Source organism: Monodelphis domestica, chromosome 4, assembly GCF_027887165.1.
Source record: "Monodelphis domestica isolate mMonDom1 chromosome 4, mMonDom1.pri, whole genome shotgun sequence".
In the NCBI taxonomy this organism is placed as follows: Eukaryota; Metazoa; Chordata; class Mammalia; order Didelphimorphia; family Didelphidae; genus Monodelphis; species Monodelphis domestica.
The window spans coordinates 76,561,948-76,582,217 of record NC_077230.1 but is presented as its reverse complement, the minus strand read 5'-3'; the positions used below and the strand labels follow the sequence as shown (position 1 = coordinate 76,582,217).

Sequence of the window (20,270 nt, the reverse complement as noted above, 5' to 3'; positions counted from 1 at the left end):
TATGTTTCTTCTGAAATCATAATTGGTCATTGCTTTGATCAAAATTCTTTAATCTTTCAAATTCATTTTCAGCATATTTCTTTTTATAGATTTTTTCTTCTTGTCCTGCTCTTTTCACTTTGCATAAGTTTATATCTTTTTCCTATTTCTCTAAATCTTTATTATTATTTTATTATAATAAAATAAAATTCTGTTATGAGTAAGTCACTTTAATTCTTTGAATCTCACATAGTTTTCTAAGACTTAAATGCTATTATAAACAAGTTGTCATTTGCATATATTGAAGTATTTCCTATATCTTCACAATCATAAGATCTTAATAGCTTAGTGTATTGACAGTTGGCCAAGAACTGTTTGACAAACTGTTATGACAAATGCATAAAACCACTGGTTCCTCTCTCAAGAAGCTCACAGCTTGGTTAGGGAGATACATTTTACATGCAAGAAACAAAAATCAATGCAAAATAATCTATTTTATTATATTTTATGTTTCAGATGCTGTTTTATTTTATTAGAGAAGAGAGAGCAAGCAGTTATTAAGTACTTTCTATATGCTAGGCATTCTTCTAAATGCTCTACAAATATTATCTCATTAGATTTTAACAATAACCCTTTGAGGTAGGTACTATTATCATCCTCTTTTTATAATTGAAAAAAGATGCAGAAATTAGGTGATTTTCCCAGGGTCACCTAGCCAGTAAATTTGAGTCAAATTTGAACTCAAGACTTCCTAACTCTGTGCCAAGTAGTCATTCTGAGTACTGGCATTTATCCTGATGATGGAGTTTTGAAAGACAAAGAGAAATCTTTAGATTTGATTATATATATATATATATATATATATATATATATATGTATATATACACATATGTGAATATATATGTACACACACATATAAAATACATCTAACTATAGATTGTAAGGAAATATAATAAATGAACCCCTACAGTATGTTATCAAGTTCACATTTTCCTCCCTTTCTTTTTAGTTAGGTAGTTTTTCAAACTAAATTGAACTCTTATTATTGAAGACCTGCCTGATCTCAATATTAGGTAATGCTTGTCTTTAATCATAACATATAGGTTCACTAATTTTTAGAGCTAGAAAGAATCACAAATATAGCTAGAATTTATTTCCAACTAACGAGTACATATAAATACCTATTTACCTAATAACTGTATTTAGCTAATAATTATATCATAAATGTAGGAAGCTATATGTCTAATGAATATAATTCAGTTTTTTTAATCTGCCAGATATTCGCAATAATTGATATTTTTATTGGTACTACATAATAAGATTATACATACATAAAGAGACACATAGTATAGAAATATAGAATATGAATACAAACTTTCTACATTTAGAATATCACTCTGCATACTAGATATAGTTATGGAGATACAGTGGCACACGAGATGATTATAAAATAAAATAGATACATAGATGTATATGAAAATTGGCTGTTGCTAGAAAATATAGAGTAGGAGGAGAAATATTCTATTCATGATTCCAAACAGAGATCCTTTGGTTACTTCTTGTGCAAGATATTGGTACCAAAATGTCTATCAGTGGCCTAAGCACATATAATCTGATTCCCATCACCTTCCCAGGAATATAGAGGCTCAACAGATCATCCCAACTATTTCCCTACTGCCCATATCAAATGTTTTTTGGAGATGAATTGTGGAGAGGAGATAAGGCAGAAACAAAAAGTATCTTTATTCTTCTTTCTCTGGGATTGAGTTCTCTAGTTATTGATTCCTCACTTTAATCCAAAACTCTGTCTCATTTCAAAAATATACTAAATAAAAACAACAACAATAACCAGAAAACTCTGAAACTCCTAGGCAGCAGTAGTTTGCTTTATATGCACTTAATCTGATGGTCAACATTCGCCAAAACTAGCAGGAAATTTGGCATATCAGTAGCACAAACCAGTCTCTAATACAAAGTCTCTTGACTTGTCATTGAATCTGGAGGTGTTCTTTTCTACATAAACCCCCTTCTTATTCATTGGCTTCTAATTTTGAGAAAGGATTAGTATTAGAAACCAGGAGACAAAGTAGTCCCTACTCTGTGAACTCATGATCTTTTATTAAAACAAACAAAAATAAATGAATAAAGGAATTCATCAGCAGATAAATCTTGGTGGCATTCAGACCCCTTTCGAATTCTGATGTAGAGTAGAAAGAATCTCTATGGATATAAATCCCTAGTTTATAACCATGGTTTCATTAGGTTGGATGAAAACCACACTATTAGTTGAATGAGGGCATAGTCCTCTTCTTTTTCTACTTTCCCCCCCAAAATGTCATTTCCAATAATTCACTTTCCATAGGGAGGAAAGACTCTGGGAAGTGTGCATGAGGAGATTCCATTCCTCTGGATTTGTGTTGGCAGTTAAAAGTGTTTCTAAGCAGGATTTTCCCTGTTCCCTTTTCTTCTAAGATTTGAATTTTCCAGTTGAATTGACTTGGCTGTCAAAAAGTCAAGCTGATTTTTCTTTCCACTGATTAAATTGATAATGGGTTGAATAAAATGTTAAGAATAATTAGGTTGAATAGATTTTTAAAACGACTTAACAAACAAACTTTATAGGAATATTTTGATTTTTTTCTTTCTTCTGTAAGGAAAACCATTTATAAGGTTGTGAATTCCTATTTCATGTGATGTTTCTTCTTTTACTTACCTGCCATAACTACATAACTCATGCTTGAAAAAAAATTCCATTCCACTAGTTATTGACTTTTTTTTAAAAAAATGTGGTACAGTTTGCTTTACACAGAATCATTTTCAGCAGCTGATCTTCAAGATAACTCAGTTCTTCTGTTCAACATTGACCTCTATAATTGGTTCAAAATACAGGGTTACCACTATTCCACAGCTTGGTATAAGGCTTTTATTCCTCTCTTGTGTTTCCAGTACCTTCCCGTCATCCTCTGTGGATCTTACTTTCAACTGGTTACATATGTTACCTTTTCTAATTTTCTGCCGCCTTCTAATCTATTCTCATGTTCTCAGTACAGTTCATTCCTATTCCCAGCCTCTTTCCCCCATTACCTCACTTACCATTACCATCATAATAGCCTAAAACTCCCTTTTCTCCAAAATCTTCTTTTTATTCAAAACTTAGTTCAGAATTCCCCATCTCAGGAAACCTGTCTCTCAAGTAAGTAGATTCTCTTAACAACTATTTCTTTCTGATAAACCATCCATAATCAATATATTTCATATAAGGATGCATATTATTGAACACATTTACTTCTGAAGGTTCCCTAGTACCTTGTGTGTTTTTATATTCACCATAATATTTTTTATTATTAATAACCTTTTTATAAGTAATAACTATTACTTATGGGAATGCCACAGTTATATGGCATTGTGGGGAAAAGTAACCTTTCCAGAAAACTAAAGCTTATCTATTTGAAGACTAAAACTTAAAAAAGATATATTTTTTAAAAAATTGAAATTTTTCTGTCACATATTAAGTATATATAAAGTAATTTCAACTTTAATTGATGATTCATCATTTCAAAGTCATTTATAAGTTAAACACACTAATGTATTATTTGTGGAGCTGTGAAACAATATAAACATTTTGTGAAGCAAGAAATTGATTAAGATGTCTATATCCTTTGATCCAGAGATTTTTCTATGAGGCTTATGCCCCTAGGAAATCATTGATTGATAAAAAGAAATTCCCCTTACACACCAAAATATCTATAGCAGCACTTTTTGTTTACCAAAGAACTGGAAACAGAACAGATACTCTTCAGTAGGGGAAGAGCTAAACAAATTGTGATATATGGATATAATGCAGTATTACTATTCTGTAAGAAATGGCAAATATAGCAAATACCAAAAGACAAGGAAAGATTTGTAGCAGGATAAAGTGTGCTGAGCGAAGAAAGTGATGCATACATTGAGTACAATAATATAAATGGAAAGCACAAAAACAAAACAATCAAAAGTAAATGTAAAATTACAGAAAATAAACTTCTTTAGAAGAGATTTGAGAAAACCCTCCCACACAACTCTTTTGCAAAGGTGGTAGGTCCACATTGCACATGTTTTTGTCTTTTTTACATGTATTCACTTTTTTCTGATTTTTAAGTCTTTTCTTTTTTCCTTTTTTTAAAAAAATGATTTATTCTATTGGATATCTCTTTGTGGGAGTAGGGGAGGAATAAGGAGAGAAACTGGGAAAAATTCTGGAGGGGGAAAGACAAAAGACATAAATGAAAATTTACCCTGCCCAAAAGAGAAAAAAATCAATTATTATAGTCTACTATATAATACAGGAAATCTCTCTGGATCTTTTTGAAGGTATCAGGAAGTTTATCTCTATGCTAAATGACTCTAGCTAGCTATGCTTTTCAATGCTTATGTCTAATTTTTATTGTTTTTCTGTCTCCTCACAGCCAGACTGTCATATTTTGCTACTGACAGTCTGTCTGCTTCTAACAGACCTCTTTACTTTGCTACTTGTACTGTGCCATGAACTTGGAAACCATCTAACCAAGCATATGGGTACTCGATCTTAAATAAGAGTATATAGACAAAATGAAAGCCTGAGGTGTCTCCTCTGAGGACAGAATTTGAACTTTAGTTCGTAGACATTATAAAAGCTACTTTGCTTAAAGACCTTTCCCTCTCCTTCTGGGTTCTTTTTTCTTTTCTGGATACATAAAGCTATATAGGAGATATCTGTATAAGGGGAGAAGAGATATGTGACATCTGGATAAATGAAATATTTTTGCATTAAATATACACCCTACTAAATCTTTCTTGCCACAACCATCAATAAACAATAATTTTATTATGCCAGCATTGTTTAGAGAACTGCTAGGTTCTGGGGAATAGATAAACTTGGGATTAGATAGTCCTTGTCTTCAAAAGTTACCAGCTAAGATAGAAATTGAGGAAATATACCTATGGACAGGATTTGGAAACTTGATTCGATAATCTTGTGATTTTTTGTTTATTGTTGTTCATTTCAGCAACATCATCCTAGATTTTGCCCATAGTGTGCAAGCTTCTAGCAGATAGGAACCATGTCACAATTGGGAGCCATATCAAGCCTATCCCTTCTCCTCTTCTAGATATACTTAAAACCAAAATAGAATGCAACTTGAATCTTGCATAGAGCTGGTGGGAGAGGGAGCTTGGACATTTAGTTCTTAGCACAGAGTACTTCTCTAAAGAATGAAGCACCCGGTCATCCATAGGGACTGGCCTGAGGGGAGTGCTAAATGTGCTGCTAAGGACACTAAACTAGAAATAAGAGCCAGCCACCCACCACTGTTCTCATCTTGGCAACAAGAGCCAAAGCTTTGATCCTTGGAGTGCCTCCTGCTGTAGTGACTTTGCCTGTTTGTTTTGACCTCCCCATCCACATTACTCCCACCCAGCAGTATAGATAGACTTGGGGAGACGGGCACTGGAGGCCAGAGGTGGGAGGTGAGATAGATGGACATTCTGGGACCTTGCCTGTACCAGGCAGTGAAATCTACTGAAACAGCTCTGCTTCTAGAGCACGTGGATAACACTTCTGCCACTTCATGAGAGGGAACGTTTTACTTTCTGTATCATCCAGCAGTCTCCTGAAAAACATTTCCCCTTATTTTGTTTTCTGATTACTTAGGCCATGGATCTACCATTGATATGCAACTATTTTAAAGCCTCTCAAGTAAAAGGCTTATTGCTTAGTATACCTGCATTTTCTTCATTCATAAGTGCCTGCATATTCTTGGGAACATTAACTTTCTCCTCAGTCCTGATATTTTAAAACGAATTTCTCTAATCTGTTTGGAATCAACTTTGCAGACTTGATTATAATGTAAATATTTTGTACCTCCTATAGCATTTTTCATTTCAAAGTTTCAATAGATTTTGTAAGTATTCTCCATTTATTCCAGCATACTCTTTGATGAGGCATGTAAATATTATTAAATTCATTGTATAACAGAGTAAACACAGAACAGTTGAATAACTTATCCAAGGTCCTACAAGGAATTTGTGCCATTCCATTCTATCTAGTAGATTTTGGTTTTTAAACTTCTAACAGGTGAAAGGATCAAAGCATTCTATTTGTATTTTCTTGATATTCTCAGTCATGTAGCGTAGTTTATAAAATGGGAAACTGACATATAGAAACGTTATAGAAATTGGGACTTGGAGCAAGTCATACAGCAAAGCTATAAAGCAGCTGGTGAAATCTTGAGCCTCTCAGTTCAGTGAACTGACTCAAGAAAGTTTTTTGGCCAGGTCCTATTTCTCTCTTTTTAAGTATATCTCTTTACTTTTATTTGCCACCGTTGAAAAGATCATTCAATAATTCACTGAAAAAGCTTTTGTTTCCCCCACCAAAGACAAAACATTGTCAAAAAAGTTTTAGATTTCTTAGTCCCCCACATCCATTATAACCACATAGACTAGTCATTTTTGGAAAGCCAGAGTCCCCAAATTTCCTGCCAAGAATTGGAAATCCTAAATTTTGGAAAGCTAGCTGCTCCCCCTTATTTTTACATATAAAATTTTAAGAAAAGCACTTTTGTTGTAGGATTTTAGAGTTAGAACAGGCAAGACCTTTGGTTGCAGTCACTTTTCTTTTCTGTAATCATTTATTTCTTTGTTTCTGTTGTTGGTATTTCTGGTGGTGGTGATGTTTTGTAGTTCATTCTGTCTGTAAGGACCAATGAGAGTTGTTTCTCAGGCTCCTTAAACTCTTTAGCTATCCCAAGACCTGCCCTCCAGAGGATTAGTAATAATAACAACAATGGCAATAATAATAATGTCTAATATTTACATAGCACTTACTTTGTGTCACAAACTGTGCTAAATCCTTTATAATTATCTTTTTGATCCTCCCAACAACACTGTGAGGTAGGTACTTTTATTATCCTCATTTTTAGATGAGGAAACTGAGGTAAACAGAAGTCAAGTGATTTGCCCAGGGTTACACCACTAAATCAGGTATTACTAATTCCAAGCCCAGAACTTTGTCTACTGTATTACCTAGCTACCTTAGATTGACCCCCATGTTTGTACCTGTCTCCTCTTCCCTGACATAAGTGCTCCTACCTAGCACTCACATTGCAAATATCTGATAAATGAATGCTCTATGGTTTAATGGCTGAAATTTCAGATATTCCACTTAGGTTAGTGAGCATCTTTTTTTTTTGTCATTAGAAAAGGCATGCCCAGGATATTCAGGATATAAATAATAGCCTTTTCTGATTATGGGTCAGAGTTAGGCTTTAAATCTGAATACTTTATATGTACCCATATAAATGATCTGAGATCTCTACATCAGTTTTAAGAGCTAAATTAACATTTTGTAGGACTAGAAAAATGTAGTTCTGTCCCCAGAAAATATTGTGGCAACTTCCAATGACCACGGTTTAGATTAGAAAACCTTTATAACTGGTCATTTTTATGTATCCCCTATTATGTTCTGTTGTCCTCCAGACAGATATTATTTAACAATGCCTACAGAGCTAATACAGTTGTACATTAGGTTTTCTTTACTTAGCTCAAGGAAAGTCAGGAAATATTCTTAAAATTAAATTAATATCAACTCATTCATTCAAAGAATTTTTTATTGCCTTCTTGGAGGGAAACGAATATGAAAAAGATTGGTCCTGGAACTCACAGAAGTTTACATCTAGGAGAGAACTTAAAATATTCAGAAATAGTTATCATACAAAATGAAATGTAAATATCAGTTCAATGGATGGATTTTAAACTTTGCTTAAAGATTTATTTTTAAATATATTAACACAATGAAATGTTATGTTCCAATGAACAAATGCAAAGCATTAGCAAACTTTTACTATGTGCCAAGCACTGAGTTAAATTTAGGGGGTGGTAATTAGAGAATTGGGAAAATCAATTAATAGCATATTTGTTAGAAACAATAGTATAAGTGACCTGATTACTGCACCTAAGAGTAAAAGGTAGAAATAGAAAGGTGAACAGGGTAGATCACATGAAGATGAACAAAATGGTGGTCAAATAGAATGTGAACCATATTCTAAGATTTGGACCTAGTTAGTTAGTAGTCCATGTGTGTTTGTGCTTAATCTCTAGAGTTCTCTGTAGGGTTTTACTGTGTGTAATAATTTTGTTTATGAGAATAAGATTCTGCTAATGACATATTTGAGTGCCTGTTATAATCGTCAGCATACTATTTTATTGTATTGTGAATCAATAGTGCATGTGTATAATCAGTTAATTAACAAGGATTTATTTATTAATTGTCTGATATGTACCAAGCACTGTCCTAAAAGTTTACATTCTTTTGAGGAAAAAAACATGAATCTGTATGCATGTATGTATGCATATTAATATATTACATATAGCGTAATTGATAAGGAGATGTACTAGCTGCTGGGGGATCAGAAATGGTTTCATGGAGAGGGTTGTGCTTAAGTTGAGTTTTGAATGAAGTGGAGGCATTATAGAAGTGAGGAATAGTAGTCTATGCAACGACATGAAGGAAAAAGGAATGCTTATCTGAGTAACAACAAGAAGGCCAGGATGAGGAACAAAGAGGACGTTAAGGAGAATAATGAAAAGGTATTTATAAAATTTTTACTGTGTACATGGAGACAGATAGGTGGCAGAGTGGATAGAGCCCTTGGTCTGGAGTCAGAAGGACCTGAGTTCAAATTTGACTTTAAACTTACTAACTCTGTGTCCCAGGGCAAGTCACTTAACCTTGTTCACCTGAATTTTCTCATCTGTAAAATGAACTGGAGAAGGAAATCACTAATATCTTTGCTGAATAAACATTAAAGGAGGTCATGGGGATTTGGACATAACTGAAAAAAATGATTGAACAACAAGCAACATGTGATAATGCTGAAAAGATATTAAGTTGTGAAGGAGTGAGTTAAAATTGTGGGTGATTTCAAGGTTGTGAATGGTGGTGCCTTTGGCAGAAAGAGGGAAATTTGGAAGAAGGAAGGGTTTGGGGGAGAAGGAAAAGTTCTGTTTTGGGCATGTTGAGTTAGAAACAATTATGGAACATCTTGTATGAAATCATGGTAGTTGATAATATGGAACTGGAGCTCAGGAAAAAGCCAGAGGCTGGATGTATAGTTCTGAGTCATTGCATAAAGATGATAATTAAGCCCATGGGTGCTGATGAGATTACCAAATAGAAGAATGAAAAGAGAAAAGAAGAGTCTGGACAGCATCTTCACTTATGCCCACAAAGAGGAGGTATGGACAATTCTCCAGCAAAGGAAATTGTGCAAGGGCAGTCAGACAGACAGAAAATCCAAGAGAAAAAGGGCACAGAAACCTAGCAGGCAGAGTAGGGCCACAACCGTATCAAATGCTTCAGAAAAATTGATAAGGACAAAGTTTGAGAAAAAAATCATTGTATTTGGCAAGTAAGCAAGCACCCTTTTGTTTGGAAAGAGGAGTTTAATTTCAGGGATGGGATGGGAAGCCAGAACACAGAATGTTAAGTAAGTGTATCAATCCCAAATTAACACCATAGTGGTCTAGTCAAGGGGTTTGTATTACAGCAAAGTAATTGCTCCAGTTTCATATCTCATTTGCCCTTGCACAAAATTTCCCCATACTCCTTTATTTTGCAAACAAAGAGTTGTTTTGCTATCTCTCAGATCTAATGACCATTCTTTGTTGCTGCCATTTCTCTTTACTATCAGAGGAATGGTTTCTTTGTCTCCATTGCTGCTTCTGCTACCCTCTTACTTTTCCATCCATAGCAAATTCTTCTTTTTCCCTTTTTCATGTCTTTCTTTTTGCCAGATCCTTCTTTCATGCTTCTCAGTTTTGCACCAGTTGAACTTGGCTTTGTCACAGTGGTATTTTTATCTTTATATCCTCCTTGCCTAGCACAATGCCTTGTGTGTATGTAGAATGTAGATATTAGTTTATGTCTGTTCCCTTTTATGAACTGAATTGAGAACCAAGATCAGCCAGGAGGCTACTTTTTTTTTCCTTCTCCAGGTCACAGGCAAAATCTTTATGTATTTAGGTCTTCTCTAGAAAACTATTTGTTGCTTAACTTGAGTATAATATTTCTTTTGCTTATCTGTGGGTTTGTGACTGTTCTGAAGGGTTGTAATGAGAAAGCATCAAATAGATCAAAAACTATGTCATTATTGGGGGAGAAAAACGTGATAGTAGAAAGAACAGTGGTCTGGATGGATATCGGAGATCTCTGAGCCCTGTTTCTGCTACTCCTAAGACATGAGAATCTTGAACAAACCATTTCACCTCTAGGTTTGTTTTCCTATCCATGATAGGCTTGGCCTAGGTAACCCTCCAAGCCTTCCCATCCTGGTAAGGTAGCATCTACAAGGAGACGGCAGTGAGTCTTTCTGCTTTCTCCTTTAAAACATAACATGTTGGAGGTTCCCTGCTCTTACAGTGGACGCTCGCGTTATTATCCTCTATCCCATTCCGTTTTTAAACAGCCATTTTGTGTCCACCCTTCTCCCTTCCTCTTTAAAGGACCCACAGAGATGGTGGGCGTTGTACTCGCTTGCATAAACAGAGCTGCCATGCAGAGCTCACACCCGGATTTCCCCCACTTTTCCTCATGCCCACTGAATCGTGTTGTCTGATTCTCCGTGTTCACCCTGCAGAGAACTTTTGCAATCCGGGGGCTATCAAAACCCTTTGAAAATGTGAGCCTGATGTCTGTGCTGGCACTCATCAGGCCCCCTCAGATAAAATGGAGGAACATATGGCTCCCATCTGAATACAAATTGCTGGACATAACATGGCAATTCAGCTGAGATGTCCTGTATATTGTAAACTGAGAGAGTGTGATTAGAGGTGTTTATAAACGGCAGCTGAATATGACCCCCTCTCCTCCTTTCCCTCTCTCCCGGCCCCCCCTCTGAGCCACCAGTTTCCCTTAGCCTGAATCTCAAGCACTGAGAGCCCCAGCTTTGCTTTGCTATTTGTTAAAATGGCCAGTGTGAGGAATTATTAATTAAAGCTAACAAATCACCCTGATGAGCTGTGGCCTGGCATGACTGAAGGTTGATTGGTGAAAGAGTTCTTCTGTGAAGAAAAGACTTTTTGTGCTCCTGGTGCAGCCAGGGACAGATTACTGAATATGCAAGCTAGAAGAAAAATCACAGGACAAGCCAATTGAGTATTTACTGGCAAATAATTGCTCTCTTAAGCTGTGGCTCTCTTCCTAAATTCTTAACATTCCCGAGGGCTAGAAACAGAAAAAAAAAATGCATCGGTGCAGGGTACATTAAAAAACACATAGACCAATGTTTGAGACTTACGCAGGTAAGGAGTGCCGTGCTGTGATTCTGTGAGTGTGTGTATGTATAGGTGAGCGTGCAAAGATTGAGAGGGAACACGGAGAGGCTGGGGGAAAGGACTGGGTTTATCGGCTGTTTATATCAGCTTGTTGTTTATTGGAATACTTTCTGTGCAGAGCTCCAAGTTGACTGAGAACTCCGGCTCATTGCAGCGTTTACTGTGAAAGTTAGAGGGGTGAGAAGGAGGGAGGTCTCCCAGAGTGGCGCTCTGACTATCAGCCGGAGAGTATGTAAACGTTTGTTTCCAATAATAGGTATATGTTTGCGTTCATCTATGTGTGTATATTTATGAAATGATTTTAGAATCCTTCATAATTCCTGACATTGTTAATTATGTCCCATCTTAGCATTGCTTGTAACACATGTGGGTTCAACTATCACATTTATTTTTAAAAGTAAACACTGTTTTACATAAGCACTGGAACCAGCCTCATGGAACAGTTCTAAAAGGTTATTGTACTTTCAGGAGAGTTGCTCGAACCATAGGCTTCTATAATACTAACCAATGTGTGCTTATTTATCATAAGCTCTCTGGTCTTAAGGAATGTACTCATGAAATGACATTTTAAAATGTTCATCAGATGATTTAAATTTATGAACATTCCGAGATGAGAGCGAGGTGGCTTTAGGAGATTTTTCAAACTAATGAAGTTTTGTTTTATGCAAAAAATTAAGGTATTGAGATTTTAAGATATTTGCTAGTACAGATATTAGAGTTAAGAGTACTTCCATAGCGAATACATACACTAAGGATGCATTGATTATGAATATTCTACACCCACTTGGAAAGGATAAAATACACATTCTTTTTTAGACAACAGTGTTTTCTAATTGAGAATAATTGGCTGATGAAACAGTATTTTAAAATAACTGAATAATTTGGAATTTAAACAAAAGAACAAACATAATTTAAACTAAATTAACTAATTAATGATTGCAAGGTGCTTGATTTTTTTTTAAATGGTTACATGATAGTAATAATAATAGAAAGAAATAATAATCATGAAAATTCTGGCATCCACACTGAAGTTAATTAAAAGTCAGATGATTCATTGAATCTTTGCAGAATCATATTGATTAGTATTTTTCTTCATGTGTTATTTTTTATAATGCAAAATAGTTTATAATTTTACATTAAATATAATAAAATTGAATAGAGTAGCAAAAGAATTGAGGGGATGGTATCTAATCTCTATTCGGTCAAAATCCAGCCTTTACATTCCCTGAAGCAGCTTCCCTAAAATCAGCAGAAGTTGCTTTTGAGTTCCAAGGGCAGAATTTGGTCCATTATTTTGAAATAGCAAATGGGGGCACTTAAAGCATATGTTCGGCAACTAAACCATCTGTTTTAATTATTATGAATACCAAAGAATTATGTGGACTTGGAAAGGCTCAAAAAATGGAACCAGAATTCTGTGAAAAATATTTTTTAAATTCCAATTTGCTACTTTATATTATAAAAGTTCTTTAGGATCACCCATGTTAGTGATATAATTTCTGAGTTCTGTTGGAGCTTTCAGCTCATAGCATTAAATCTATGTATAATATGAAAAAATCGTGGCTGGTGTACTCAAATGTCATTCACTAAACTGCACTGGCCATAATGGTATATCAGATCCCGTGTTAATGATTTAATCTAGTGAACTAAAATGTCTCTTCATAAAATGGGTTTTGATCGTCTTGACATCAGTGAAACTTATGGTGAACCAGAGTAACACCATAAAATGGTGACTATTGGAACAAAAATGAGGTCCAGCTGCTAGCTTCTGGACCATCTACAAATGAGTTGCTAGAGACATGAGGAGGCCAGACTAAAGTGCACTTCTGTAGTCCAGCTGTGATGTAATGGGAGCATGAATAAGCTATTGGTTGCCCATGCTGGAAAAAAACAGGCACAATTTGGCAATATTCCCAGGGTGGTACTATAACCCTTTGGTGATTTGAAGGATATGAGATTCAGAAATTAATGCAAGACCAAGAATCACATTAAGGTCCCACACATAATATTCCTTCAGCACAGAATGGTCATATAACTACAGATCACTATGAGTATCATCATTAAGAAGATGCCTGGTGCCCAGGTAGAGCTCTTTAGATTTATCAAAATTTTGCTAGCAGCAATTTGAGGATTAACCAGGTCATAACAAACAGAAACTGGACTAAACTCTTGATCTAAAATGTAAGCATTCAGCAATTTGATGACATGTCATATGGTTTTTCCCAAAGTCTAATGAACAAACTTCCTAAGAGAAATGATTCAATGAAAATAAAATGAGGATGTCTGCAAAATAGAGGGCTATTTGATCCAAAGATTCTATGTGCTCCCCAAATATTCAAAAGTATGTTTATTGAGTACTTTAAATCAGGACTTTATTTTTCAAGCTACAAATGAAAAATAATTATCTTAAAATGCCTAAGTTAAGTCCTTAAATAAAGAAGGAATAGTCTCATGTTCAAAACGTTGATGTCCCAGTTTCAAATAAATCTTCTCATTCTTATGCTAACTCATTCTCATGCACATGCAGTTTCATGTGAAACTGGAACGTCAGGGTTTTAATTAAGAGACATTACTTCGTCATTACTTCTTAACTGAGTATTGAATTTAGGGATTAAGGTATTGGAAGTGACAGTGAGCATGAAGCACAGAATGTTTAAAGTTATAAGAGAGAAGAGGTGGAATGACAACATATGGATCAGATGAGGGAATTTTAGAGTTCCAGAACAATGAAGTTGTATAATTGTGGATCAAGGACATGACTATCTTTTTCTGTATCTGAGGTAGGCCATATGAAATACGTAAGATGAAGAGCCAAGGTTTAATGGTCTTTTTTTATTAGAATTAGTTTATTTAATCAATTTAGAACATTATTCCTTGGATACAATAATCCCCTCTACCCACTCTTCCCGCAGCCAATGTGCAATTTCATTGGGTATTACTTTTGTCCATGATCAGAACCTATTTCCTTGTTGTTGTTTGCACTAGGATGTTCATTTAGAGTCTACATCCCCAACCATATCCTTTTGATACATGTATTCAAGCAGTTGTTTTTCTTTGGTGTTTTTACTCCCACAATGTTTCCTCTGAACATAGATAGTGGTTTTTTTTTTTTTTCCTAGATTCCTCCTAGTTGTTCAGGGTCATTGCATTGCCACTAATGGAGAAGTCCATTACATTCAATTGTACCACAGCGTATCAGTCTCTATGTACAATGTTTTCCTGGTTCTGCTCCTCTCACTCTGCATCAATTCCTGGAAGTTGTTCCAGTTCCCATGAAATTCCTCTACTTTATTATTCCTTTGAGCACAATAGTATTCCATCACCAACATATACCACAATTTATTCAGACATTCCCCAATTGAATGGCATCCCCTCATTTTTTCATTTTTTTGCCACCACAAAGAGCGCAGCTATGAATATTTTTGTACAAGTCTTTTTCCTTATTATCTCTTTGGGGTACAAACCCAACAGTGCTATAGCTGAATCAAAGGGCAGACAATCTTTAACGCCCCTTGGGCATAGTTCCAAATTGCCCTCCAGAATGGTTGGATCAATTCACAACTCTACCAGCAATGCATTAATGTCCCAACTTTGCCACATCCCCTCCAGAATTCATTAGATTCTTTTGCTGTCAAGTTAGCCAATCTGTTAGGTGTGAGGTGATACCTCACTGTTGCTTTGATTTGCATTTCTCAGATTATAAGAAATTTAGAACACTTTTTCATGTGCTTATTAATAGTTTTGATTTCTACAACTGAACATTGCCTATTCATGTCCTGTGCCCATTTATCAATTGGGGAATGGTTTGATTTTTTGGTACAATTGATTTAGCTCTTTATAAATTTGAGTAATTAGACCTTTGTCAAAGGTTTTTGTAATGAAGGTTTTTTTCCCCCAATTTGTTGCTTCCCTTCTAATTTTGGATGCATGGGTTTTGTTTGTACAAAAACTTTTTAAATTCGATGTTATCCAAATTATTGATTTTACATTTTGTGATTTTTTTTCTAGCTCTTGCTTGGTTTTAAAGTCTTTCCTTCCCCAAGGATCTGACAAGTATACTATTCTGTATTCACCTAATTTGCTTATAGTTTCTTTCTTTATATTCAGGTCATTCACCCATTCTGAGTTTATCTTGGTGTAGGGTGTGAGATGTTGATCCAAACCTAATCTCTCCCAAACTGTCTTCCAATTTTCCCAGCAGTTTTTTATCAAATAGTGGGTTTTGGTCTCAAAAACTGGGATCTTTGGGCTTGTCATAGACTGTCTTGCTGAGGACATTTACCCCAAGTCTATTCATTCCACTGATCCTCCTTTCAGTCTTTTAGCCAGTACCAAGTTGTTTTGATGACCACTGCTTTATAGTATAGTTTGAGATATAGGACTGCAAGTCCTCCTTCCTTTGCATTTTTTTCATGATTTCCTGAGATTTCCTTGATCTTTTGTTCTTCCTAATGAACTTTGTTGTTTTTTTCTAATTCAGTAAAAAAGTTTTTTTAGTAGTTCAATGGGTATGGCACTAAATAAGTAAATTAATTTGGGGAGGATTATCTTTTTTATTATGTTAGCTCGTCCTACCCATGAGCAATAAATGTTTTTCCAGTTGTTTAGATCTAGTTTTAATTGTGTGGAGAATGTTTTGTAGTTGTGTTCATATAGTTCCTGTGTTTGTCTTGGCAGATAGATTCCTAAGTATTTTATATTATCTAGGGTGATTTTAAATGGAATTTTTCTTTCTAATTCTTGATACTGAAATGGGTTGGAGATATATAGAAATGCTGATGACTTATGCGGTTTTATTTTGTAACCTGCAACTTTGCTAAAGTTGTTGATTATTTTGACTAGCTTTTTGGTTGATTCTCTAGGATTCTTTAAGTAGACCATGATATCATCCACAAAGAGTGATAACTTGGTCTCCTCATTGCCAGTTTTAATACCTTCAATTTATTTTTCCTTCTTTAATTGCTACTACTAGTGTTTCTAGTACAATGTTAAATAATAGAGGTGATAATGGGCATCCTTGTTTCACTCCTGATCTTATTGGGAAGGATTCTAGTTTGTCCCCATTGCAGATGATGTTTGCTTATGGTTTTAGATATAAACTGTTTATTGTTTTTAGAAAAGTCCTTCTATTCCTATACTTTCTAGTGTTTTCAATAGGAATGGATGTTGTATTTTATCAAAAGCTTTTTCTGCATCTATTAAAATAATGATGTGATTTTTGTTGGTTTGCTTGTTAATATGGTCAATTATGTGGATGGTTTCCTTAATATTGAACCATCCTTGCATTCCTGGTATGAATCCTACCTGGTCATAATGAATAACCCTTGTGATGACTTTCTGGAGTCTTTTTGCTAGTATCCTATTTAAGATTTTTGCCTCTATATTAATTAATGAGACTGGTCTATAGTTTTCTTTCTCTGTTTTTGACCTGACTGGCTTTGGGATCAGTACCATATTTGTGTCATAAAAGGAATTTGGTAGAACTCCTTCTTTGCTTATTCTGTTAAATAATTTGTATAATATTGGGATTAGTTGTTCTTTGAATGTTTGATAGAATTCATTTGTGAATCCATCTGATGCTAGGGATTTTTTCTTAGGTAGTTCTTTGATGGCTTGTTCAATTTCTTTTTCTGATATGGGGTTGTTTAGGTAATCTTTTTCTTCCTCTCTTATTCTAGGCAATCCATATTTTTGTAAGTATTGTTCCATATCACCTAGATTGCCATATTTGTTGCCATATAATTGGGCATAATATTTTTTTAATGATTGCCATAATTTCCTCTTCACTAGAGGTGAGGTCTCACTTTTCATCTTGGACACTGTCAATTTTGTTTTCTTCTTTCCTTTTCTTAATTAGACTGACCAGTACTTTGTTTATTTTATTTATTCAAAGTTCGAGCTTCTAGTCTTATTTATTAAATCAATATTTCTTTGACTTTCAAGTTTATTAATTTCTCCTTTGATTTTTAGGATTTCTAATTTAGTCTTCATCTGAGGATTTTTAATTTGTTCACTTTCTAGTTTTTTAATTTGCATGTCCAATTCATTGACCTGTGCTCTCCCTAATTTGTTAATATATGAACTCAATTTCCTCCTTAGTACTGTTTTGGCTGCATCCCATAGGTTTTGAAAGGTTGTCTCATCATTGTCATTTTCTTCAATGAAGTTATTAATTGTTTGTATAATTTGTTCTTTAATTAACCTGTTTTGGAGAATCATATTGTTTAATTTCCAATTAATTTTTTATTTACCTCTCCATGTACCCTTACTAATTATTATTTTCATTGCATTATGATCTGAGAAGGTTGCATATATTATTTTTGCTCTTTTGTACTCGTTTGCAATGTTTTTATGCCCTAATACATGCTCAATTTTTGTGAATGTACCATGTTCTTCTGAAAAAAAGGTGTATTTCTTTTTGTCCGTATTTATTTTTTTCCACATAGCTACTGATTCTAATTTTTCTAAGATTTCATTCACTTCTCTTACCTCTTTCTTCTTTATATTTTGGTTTGATTTATCTAGTTCGTGTAGAGGAAGGTTCAGGTCTCTCACTGGTATAGTTTTTCTATCTATTTCATCCTTCAGCTCCACTAGTTTCTCCTTTTGAAATTTGGGTGCTATGCCATTTGGTGCATATATGTTGAGTACTGATATTTCCTTATTGTCTATACTGTCTTTTATCAGGATGTATTTACCTTCCCTATCTCTTTTAACTAGATTTATTTTTACTTTGGCTTTGTCAGATATCATGATTGCGACTCCTGCCTTCTTTTTATCAGTTGATGCCCTATAGATTTGGCTCCATCCTCTTACTTTCACCCTATGTGTATCTACCTTCCTCATGTGTGTTTCTTGTAGACAGCATATGGTATGGTTTGAGATAATAACAATTTTTAAGAGTTACCAGTGACCTCTTTTCTTATAGGGGTACATAACATTTTAACTTACTGAGTCTCTTAAAAAGTTTTCTTTTATTCTGTTTTGTTTTTTCCCCTCTTTTTAAATTACCTTTTAATGATTTTCTTGAGTTCTGTGCTTGGACATCAAATTTTCTATTCAAGTCTGGTCTTTTCTTTACAAATTCTTGGAATTCTTCTATTTTGTTGAATGATCATACTTTCCCCTATAAGAATATAGTCAGTTTTGCTGGGTAGTTGACTCTTAGTTGTAGACCTAGTTCTCTTTCTTTCTGGAATATCATATTCCATGCCTCTCGGTTCTTCAGTGTGGATGTAGTCAGATCCTGCATTATCCTCACTGTGGTTCCATGATATCTGAATGACTACTTCTTGGCAGCTTATAATATCTTTTCTTTGGTCTGAGAGTTTTTTAATTTGGGCATAACATTCCTGGGTGTTGTCCGTTGGGGATTAAGTACAGGAGGTGATCTGAGCATTCTTTCAATCCCCACTTTTCCCTCTTGTTCTAGAATATTGGGGTAGTTTTCTTGGATAGTTTCCTGCAATATTATGTCCAGGCTTTTCCTTTTATCATGGCCTTCTGGTAGACCAATGATTCTTAAATTGTCTCTCCTCGAACGATTTTCTAAATGATCCATTTTGTGAACCAGATGTTTCATATTTTCCTCAATTTTTTCATTCTTTTTGTTTTGTTTTATAGTGTCCTGCTGCCTTGTAAGGTCACTTAATTCTAGTTGTTGTATTCTGGTTCTTAAAGACTGGATATCATCCCTGGCTTTTTGGTCATCCTTCTCCTTCTGGTCTGATTTTCTTTGGAGGTCATCGTTCATTATCTTTACCTCATCTTTCATCTCCTTTGCCTCATTTTCAAGCTGGTTGATTTTGGCTTTCAAGACTATTTTCTGTTTCTAGATGGCTTATTTAATTTTTAAGTACTTTCCCCAATTGTCTTCAGCCTCTCTTAAATTGTGTTTTGAATTACATTTTGAGTTCTTCAAAAGCCTATATCCAATTTGCTGGTATTTCTGGTTTATTTCTTGCTTCCTCCTCTGTTCCATTTGTTATTTGTTCATTGCCTGTACAGAAGCTGTTGATTGTCATTTCTTTCTTCTTTTTTGTTGTTTGCTCATATTTACCCCTTCTTTGCTCCCTGTATTTGTCTGTGCTCTTGTTTCTCTCATTTTTGATTTGGGACTTTCTGTCAGTCTCCCCTCTTGGAGCTTTGTCAGATATTTTAGTGCAGTCTGTAGGGTAGGGGTGTTGGAGTTTGAGCTTCCCTGTCCTCTGGAGGCTTTTGATTGGATTAAAGTCCAGCAGTCTGTGAGGGTGGGACTTGGGCTTCCCTGACCTCTGAAGTCTTTTGATTGGATTGAGTTCAGCTGAGTTGGGCTGGATGTGCTCTGAAGCCAAAACCTCTTGGATGGCTGGAGCAATGAGGGTTGTCTACACCACTCTGACCAGACTGCCCACTCTGTGCTCCCTCTCCAGCTTCTTCCCCGCAACCTGTGTTCGAAGCTCTGAGCCTGACACAGCCCTGCCTGCAAGATATTCCCTCCAGATCAGCGCCTTTGCCCACCCAGATTTTCCGTCTGCCACTTGAGACTTAGTGCTCTAAGTGGGATGGGGTCCTGCAACCTTCCTTCTGCCCTCCTCTTATACACAACTGTTCTTGGATTCAGGCTTTTGGGGGCTGTGCACCTTTTGGATTGAGTCCAGCAGGAGGATTCCTTGGCTTTGTCTTGTTGTTAGGTTTGATTTTCAGTCCCCTAGGAGCATTCAATTTGTGCTTGGCAAGGAAGGGTTTTCAGAGGTCTGAACTTTTGCTGCTTCTATGCCGCCATCTTGACTCTGCCTCCTCGGTTAATGGTCTTGAAGGGAGTAGTGGCATATTTTTTGAAGTACTTTTGTATGAAGGCATGAGGTGAGGAGGAAAGACTATGGGCCAGACTCTGAACTCATTAAGGAAAGAATGGTAGTCTGCCCCCAAAGGTATATAGACTCTAATGTAATTTTAATTGA

General features: G+C 35.3%; 1 protein-coding gene across 26 annotated transcripts in view; it reads left to right on the top strand.

Moving 5' to 3' along the window:
- ZBTB20 (zinc finger and BTB domain containing 20) overlaps nt 1-20,270 on the top strand; it is a 1,063,249-nt gene that overhangs the window by 482,869 nt on the left and 560,110 nt on the right. For 2 of the 26 annotated variants that reach the window (XM_056797137.1, XM_056797125.1), the window contains one exon: nt 11,447-11,556. The exons of 22 other annotated variants lie outside the window; for them this stretch is intronic. The gene's annotated coding sequence lies outside the window, so the exon portion shown is untranslated. Of the gene's footprint in view, nt 1-192; nt 11,296-11,446; nt 11,557-20,270 lie in introns of those variants that run through there. 2 more of the 26 variants (XM_056797140.1, XM_056797138.1) reach the window with 2 other exon arrangements.